The sequence below is a fragment of the Sinocyclocheilus rhinocerous genome, unplaced genomic scaffold (genome assembly GCF_001515625.1).
Source record: "Sinocyclocheilus rhinocerous isolate Xijiao unplaced genomic scaffold, SAMN03320098_v1.1 scaffold778, whole genome shotgun sequence".
Lineage (NCBI taxonomy): Eukaryota > Metazoa > Chordata > Actinopteri > Cypriniformes > Cyprinidae > Sinocyclocheilus > Sinocyclocheilus rhinocerous.
The window spans coordinates 3073-11301 of NW_015650332.1; the positions used below are offsets into that span (position 1 = coordinate 3073).

The 8229-nt window shown below is 35.8% G+C and overlaps 1 long non-coding RNA gene across 1 annotated transcript; it reads right to left on the reverse strand.

Annotated features, from left to right (window-relative positions):
* Positions 1-381: 381 nt before the first annotated feature.
* LOC107711762 (uncharacterized) lies at positions 382-1324 on the reverse strand. The gene is made up of 3 exons (XR_001636732.1): positions 1099-1324; positions 849-894; positions 382-672 (listed from the first exon to the last, which is right to left on the reverse strand). It is a non-coding gene; the product is annotated as an uncharacterized LOC107711762 (long non-coding RNA).
* Between the last annotated feature and the right edge of the window lie 6905 nt (positions 1325-8229).

The window sequence follows — 8229 nt, forward strand, 5'->3', positions numbered from 1 at the left end:
AGGACATGGCAAAGAGAATGGCTGAAAAGCATGGACTTTCTGTTCTTCATAAAGAACTTGAGGGAGTTGGCCATTTCTGAATTTCTGCTCGTTTTGCCGGAAATACAACAGGCATATTCATTCATAATAGCTGAACGGCAAATTTGGCACATTTGGAATTACAAATAAAAAATAGAACTGTATAATTAAACTAAAATTATTGTAGACTATATGGTTTTTGTCATCTTCTGGTTGGTCAACTTCAGATGGATCGCCAAATCGTCTCGTTCAACCGCACATACGCCACGAATTTAAACCGACAGCATCCGATTTTTTTTGACATGTTTGAAAATTATCGGGAGGACGGGAGGTGCTCGTAACGTCTCGGATACGTGTGGTAAACTTGTAGTGAGCAATGTCAACATTTTCCACTCCCTGATCTCCCCTAACCACAACACAATAATTATAGTAAGAAAGACTTTCAGGTGCAGTATATAAAAAAAGTAATTAATGCAGATTTTATGACCATAATACTATGTAAATCTGTGACTTTAGAATCCCTCAATATTTTATAATTATGTTTCTAAACTGAGCAAAATGCCTTGATGGCAAGCCATGGAGGTGTACAGATTTCAGGAAAAATGAAAGTGCTGTTGAAGCTTTATTATTAGTAGCAGCGTCCAGGTACATAATCTGAAATTATATAAAAGAAAAGTACCAAAGTTACTCAGCATTCTGTTTCAAATCTATATGACTTCCTTTCCTCTTTGGAACACAATTGAGGTGGATTTTGAGGGCCCTTAAAATAAAATAAAATCTATAAACAGTAATGAACTTTAAAATTTAACAATCAAATCAAGAACAATTACATTCCTTGAGTAGCCATCCACTCCACCAAATACAACAATATTGTACCTACATGGGATGAAAAGAAAGAATAAAATTAAGACAGAATTTTAAAAAAAAAGTCCTTGGCTTTTTAACTAGACTTTTCTTGACTAGTACCTAATTTCCCACCATATATTACACATCAAAGACTTTTATTCAGCCAGAATCAGATGTACTTTGCCCTCAACATCTACTTTATACATTAATTCCAATGTAAACATAATACTCTACCTTATCAGTTTATGATTAGTATCAATATGGACCAAGGAAAGGGGGCCTCGCACAGAATGGCTTCTCCGTACTACACATCCTAGTTGTGTGAGCCGTGAAAAGATACCCACTGCATCGACTCTATGCATGGATGCCATCATTCTCCACCATTGAACACGGATTCCCATTGAAACCAGATGTCCCTGAACCATGTGGTAACCAGCATTTGGCATCTGAGACTTAAATTACTGAAATTAGGCTGAAGGCTGAAATTACATTATCCAGCTCAGGGTCTGTGATGGTGCTGTATGTTCCTCTGACAGAAAGATTATATTCTTTCATTCTTCTGTGAACTGTTCTTGTAGAAACACCAAGGCATTTGGCAATGCAAGAAACGGGTAGATGTGTATCCAGCAAATCTTTTAGTCTTTCTCTCTCAATTAAAATTTTTGGCCATCCAGCACCTGGACCAACGACTCTTTCCACTTCCACACTTGGCACACGTGGCTTCAATCTCAGACCTTACCAGATGATAAAGGTTTCGCAGTCCATGTAAAATCTCTGGGGGAACGTCTATCTGTCCAGAAAAGGATTCAAGTATAAAAAGCTCATGGTGGCTCATAAATTCCAAATAATCAAGGTTAAGTGGTTGCTGACTTATTGTAGATTGCAATTTGTTCAAAGGTCTCTCCAAAAACTGCTCTTTCAGAATATCCTGTGGAATAGAGGTAAAATTAACATTTGCATTAAAAAGTATGCATGTGTATGCTTGTCATATCATATGTATACTCAGAATGACAAAATAAAGTGGACAGTTTTGCATATACTACGCATTGCCACAAGACTACTGGAAAATATAGACTGGATTATTAATCTTACACACTACTTAGGATGGATAGTATGCCCATTGGGATGCAGGCTTGTTCTCCCTCACTGCAAAATAAATAAATAAAATAATGTTGGTAACAATGACATATATGCAAATATATATATGTGTATACTATCCATCCTAAATTGTGTGTAAGATTAGTAATCCCGTCTTTATTTTTTAGCACAATAGTATTTTTTAATAGAACATCTCTGTTGTGAATGTTTTTGTTTAAATAATTTTTAAAAGTATTTTGATTATTAATTTACAGTTATTACATTGCATTTCTGCGTTTATTTGATAGGTTTTATTTTTAAATATTCAGAGGCAAGTTTTGTACCTTGCTTACACACTTAACTAACAGAACATCTCTGTTGTGAATGTTTTTGTTTAAATAATTTTAAAAAGTATTTTGATTATTAATTTACAGTTATTACATTGCATTTCTGCGTTTATTTGATAGGTTTTATTTTTAAATATTCAGAGGCAAGTTTTGTACCTTGCTTACACACTTAACTAATTAAAAGGTGAAAAGTCTGTCCATCTTCATTTCTGAAAACATGTAACATTAGAGACCCCAGCTCAGTCCCTTTTAAATGCCACTAATTACATAACCTGCAGTTCAGTGAGAAGTTAGAACTAACTTACCAGTTAATTGAGGTGTAGGAAACACTGGGACATGCCATTATGTAATAATACGATTTGATGTTGATTAAAAATAAGCTACTTACGTGTGGTCGTCGAGTGGTAGACATTTGAACTTGAAAATAAATTGTCAAAGACTTTATATAGGGACTTTGATAGTGTTCAAGCCATTGAACAAATGTCTCTTCCACCATGTATTTTCCCCTCTTCCTCTGTCGGTAATGCAGGGAGTCTTGTGATTGGTTGTCAAGCCAGCCAATCAGAATTTAGCAGCCTCATCTCTGATTGGCTGGAATTGATGCATATTGCTGGGTTGTGTTGAGCAAGCAAGCGGTCGGCGAATAGAGAGCACACAGCGTGGGTATCAGGAGAGCAAGCAACTGAAACGTTGCATGTGCGAAAGAGAACGTCCGCACACATCCAAATAAAAATCTTTCAAATGCAAAATTGATTTTAGTTCGCTATTTATTTGCGAGACGAACATTTCTCCACAAAACTCAGTTCACACGCCGTGCGAAATGCCCTTTAGGGTTAGGTTAGGTTAGGCACAGTGGTTAACCTGAAAAAAAAAAAATGGCACGTCATGCCGAAAAGGTTGCAGACCCCTGTCATAGAGAAAAGTACATATTGTAGTGGTTTAGACACTATTTCTAAAGAAAGACATAAACAGAAAATCACCAATTATGTTGGACGGGATCCTTATATTATGAAGAGGAGCGAATTTTCTGCTGAACTTAAATATTTGCCTGCCATCGAGGCAGTAGACATCAGCCACTACCTTGTCCTCCAGACATCCTTTACACCCAAAAACAGATGAAAGCGTACAAAAGTAGGGCCGGCTCCAGACATGGGTAGGGGTGGGCTGAGCCCACCCAAATGACTGTCTTGCCCACCCAATCAGAATTAGATAAAGATCGCGTTAATTTTTCTATGCAGTCATTAAAACCAATCTGAAGCGGACTGTATTTTGAGAAGTTTAAGATGGAGACTGCCCCAACAATAATAAAATAACACCAGAAAATTGCAGCATTTTTCTTTTATTAGCTGAATGCAATGCGCGCTGAATTCATGCGGCTTCAGTCTGTTGCAGAAGAGCAGAGGCATAACAACGAGCGAAAATGGGCAGAAATATTTGCGCGCTATCACAGGAGTTTGCGAGTTACGGGGAGTTGAATAGGCTACATGAATATGTATCATAGCCTACCACTGAAATTACCCAAGCGATTTTAATGTTTTAAAAAAACCCGCTCATTCAATAACGTGCATTTATTGCATTAACGGGGGGCAAGAGCATAATATAAGCATCTAAAATGCATGTAGGCTATACAGTTGAGGTGCAGTTCAGATTGATTACTTTACAAAAATTCTTATTCTTGTTCTTTTACTGTTCTTTTTTCTTCTTTTAATTTATTCCCCTAAATCCATTTAAATATTTTATTTATTTCATTTCTTTAAATAAGTACCATTACCACAGAGGTCTGGTCTTTATATTTTCCTCAAAACAATTGGTCCCCCCAATGTTCTAGACATGATTACGGCCTTGTTTGGTATAAATAAAAAAGTTAGTTGAAAAGAATCACAAGTGTTGAATGATCCAGAGAAAGAGAAATAAAAAAGTTAGTTGAAAAGAATCACCAGTGTTGAATGATCCAGAGAAAGAGAACAAAGAGGGCTTTTTTTTTTATTTTTTTTTTACTATTCAATAAAGGAAAAAAAAGTTTATTTTGCTGTGAAAGTGCATGATATTCTAGGCTGCCCATGAAAGCTTTTTTTCAGTGTACTACATAATATAGTTAATATAGCAATATCTACAGTACAAATATATTCTAGACTATATGATGATATGATGACTAAAAAATGCCCACCCAGGATATCTGCCAGCCCACCCTTCTATAGCCGCCAAGAACCGGGCCTGGATGCATATATTTTTTTTGTTAGTGGCTGGGTCAACGAGCTTGGTACCAAGGTGCTCCACAATAACAATCGTTTGGTTTTTGCCCACGTGAGTAACATTTCTTTTTTTTGTCCTGTTGATTAACCTAGCAACAATCAATAAACACTGCTGCGCCTCAGGATGTAGCTTACGGTTGTTTACTTTACTTTATTAGGTTAACCACTCTCAAAGATCTACCGAAAGTCCTCTAAAGACATCACGATCTAAAGACAAGACGATTATCGCGAAACAAGACGGAGAGTCATTACAGCGCATTGCAATTGCATGGCAGGGTAAGTTATTTACGTTCGCCTGTATTTTGTATAACTGTTAAGTGTAATGTTGTGTTGCTTCTGTTATTTTAAATATAATAATACGTAAACCTACAATAAAGTAGGGATGCACCTCATTTTCGGCAGCCGAAAATATATGTCGTGCCACACTGCTCACATGCGCTAATAATAATAGCGTTGTAGGACTATATATTATTTGGATAATTAGTCCCAAAAAAGTTATATTTGATTCTGTTGCATAGAACTGAATAAAAATAATACAATGATATTTAATATTAATATATTTTCTGTCCAATTTTTTGTGTTACTTTCAGTAGAAGTGTGGTTATTTTATTGGCTTGTGTTTTTTAAATTTAGTCTCATTAAAATTATTGAGTTAAGTTAAAAAGTCATACAAAATTACTTTATATTATTTAATAAAATAAATAATTATTTAATAAAATAAATAATTTAGAAATAAATAAATAATTTTTTGGTTTCGGCCCAGAATTTTCATTTCGGTGCATCCCTATAATGTTATATCTTAATGTATCAGCCATTTGTGGTTAATTAAGAAATTCTATTCTATTCTTTTTCAGATTGTCAGGATCCTGTTCTCATGTAGAGGCAGTTCTTTTTTCCATTGAAGCTGGTGTTAAGATGCAAGATAAAGCCTCCTTCACAATGAAAAAGTGCAAGTGGCTGATGCCATCACATGTAAAAAAGGTGTCTAAATGTACTGTACATATTACTGTTTTGTACCCTACTCTACTATGGGAAATGACAGCAACTGTTAATTTGTAAAACACACTTCTGCAGGGAAAGTAAGATCAAACACTGCAACTACAATTCATATGGTTTTGTCTTAGACTAAGACAAACAACACATTGTAGTTGCAATGTTATATCTTTAATTTTCCATGTTATGGACCACATATATGTGTGTTAGAAATGGTAAGTTACTGTAATTTTCCTTAAATGGGCAGTATGTAATGATCTTTATACTTTTCAAATTTTACAGATTGCTGCAGCTCCCATAGCTCTTATAGACTTTTCCTCAGCAAAATCTAAAAAAAGAAAAATGGACTATGCCATCGCTGGGAAATCAACAGAACAAGCTTCAATATCATCAATATCAATTAGGAGAAGGATACAAAAAGTTATCACAAAGGTTTAAGGTCTCTGTCTCCACAGTCAGAAATATGGTTATGGAAAATGAACACAGCATTCCAGGAGAAGAACCTGCTCCCTACTGTAACATTTGGTGGAGGATCATGCTATGGGGCTGTGTGGCAAGCACAGGTCAAAGTTGAGGGTCGCATGGATTCCACCCAGTATCAGCAGATAAGAACAATGTTCAAGAATCAGTCAAGAGGTTGAAGTTACATCGGGGTTGGTTATTTCAGCAAGACAATGATCCAAAGCATTGTTCCAAATCTACCAAAGAATTCATACACAGATACAGTGTTCTAGAATGGCCATCCCAGTCCCCAGACTTGAACCTCATTGAAAATCTAAGGAATGATTTGAAACGGGCTGTCCATGCTCGGAAACCATCAAACCTGACTGAACTGGAGACATTTTGCAAGGAAGCATGGTCCAAAATACCTGCAGCCAGAATTCAGGGACTTATCAGTGGCTATAAGAAGCGTCTACAGGCTGTTATTTCGGCAAAAGCAGGCTTTACTAAATATTGATGTAATTATTCCATTGGGGTGCCCAAATATTTGCACCTGTCTGTTTTTGTTATGACTCACATTGCATTGTTTCTGTTGAATCAATAAATGTTATTTCAGAACTGAAATGTTACTGTTTCCATAAGGTGTAAATTATATCCAAATGAAGTTGCTGCTTCGAAAGACCAGCAGATTATAAACTGAAATTATAATTATCAGGGGTGCCCAAACTTCTGCCTAAAACTGTACTTATACTTCAGTATGTTAGTCAACACATCAAAATAAGTGTACCTTTTTAAAGCATGACAAAAGATTATTAAAACATAATTATTTAAAATGTAAAAATGTTCATTTGACATTATTACAAATGTACTTTTTAAAAGAGTTAAGAAACACAGCCATTACAGTAAAGGGCCTTTAATTTATATTATATCTGGAAGTACAGTTTAAAAAAGTACACTACACAGTAAAATCAGCAGTGTAATATTTGCAGTGTTAAAAGTTATTAATTCCCAAAGAGTTGAATTAACAATCTACAGTGTTAAACAGTACTCGTGTTCAGTGTTGTTATATGGTGTAATTTCACTTTTACACTAAGTGCGGAACAAAAACCGACTCCGCCCGTGACTGCTGCCTCGGGAAACGACGACGCCATTTTTTCTTCAAGCGACCTAGACGTAAGTTGGATTGCTTTTCTCTTTATAAAAGTACACGGGAAAAACATTTTTGTTGATAATTTTACTCAATATATGATTGTGATGAACACATTTAGAAATTACTAACTGCGCGTGTTTTTGTCAGGTTTAGTGTTCGTGAGGTGCAGAGATACGTTAGTTACAGAAGCGTGTGAAAGTTTCTCATGCCGGTTCGATTTCCTGAAAAAAGGTGATTCATTTTACGTGTAAAATAACTTTTTGGAATGTGCTTACAATTTATGTTATATATGCTTTTAGCTTCTTTCATTTTAGTTCGCTGACAAATCCTCTCGCCTCCATTCCCGCCGAGGCCTGGTTTTACTACGAGACTGAGTCTGGCACTGAAGTCTGAAGCAACCACATTTGGGCGGTTTTCTACTCAAATGAGAGAATTCATCAAATGGTAAATTTATATTTGTTTGTGAAAGCATTGAGTGTGGCATTTCGCTGTTTCCATGCTTTGAAACGGTAATAGTGGGACTGTTAAACATTGCTCTAACAATTTAGTTTTTGTGAAGCATAACAACGTGTTGAAATGTCTGTCTCGCCCGCTGCAAACGAGCAGTCTTTCTGCAGACAGAGCTGGCATAACGCGGAACATTTACCAGTCATTTTATTGACATTATCTAATGCCTTACTCTGAAATTAGAGCGCGTTTAAAAACTTACATTCGCCCTAGGCTTAAGTGTGAACTGCGTAATCTGTACGTTGCTTGTTCTCAGCGCTAAATATCATGTCTGTCATATCTGCGTCAAGACACAAACGCGCTACCATCAAGTTTTTCTTATGACAATTACGTTTATGCAAGCATCATGAAATTTAGTTAAAAGTACGTTAAACTGTAAATCCGTCAGTCTTTCAATTTCCTTCAGTGCCCACTGGCAGAGCATGCAGGTACGTTAGCTTGAAACCAGTCTTTATCAATTCATATGGCATGCTATTTTGCTAGAATGATGTAAAAAAATAAATAAATAAATAATAAGTTTACAATTTGACACCCGTATTATAGACAGTTCTCAGCATACTCAAAATTAGGGGTAATCACAATTATTTTACCATATTTA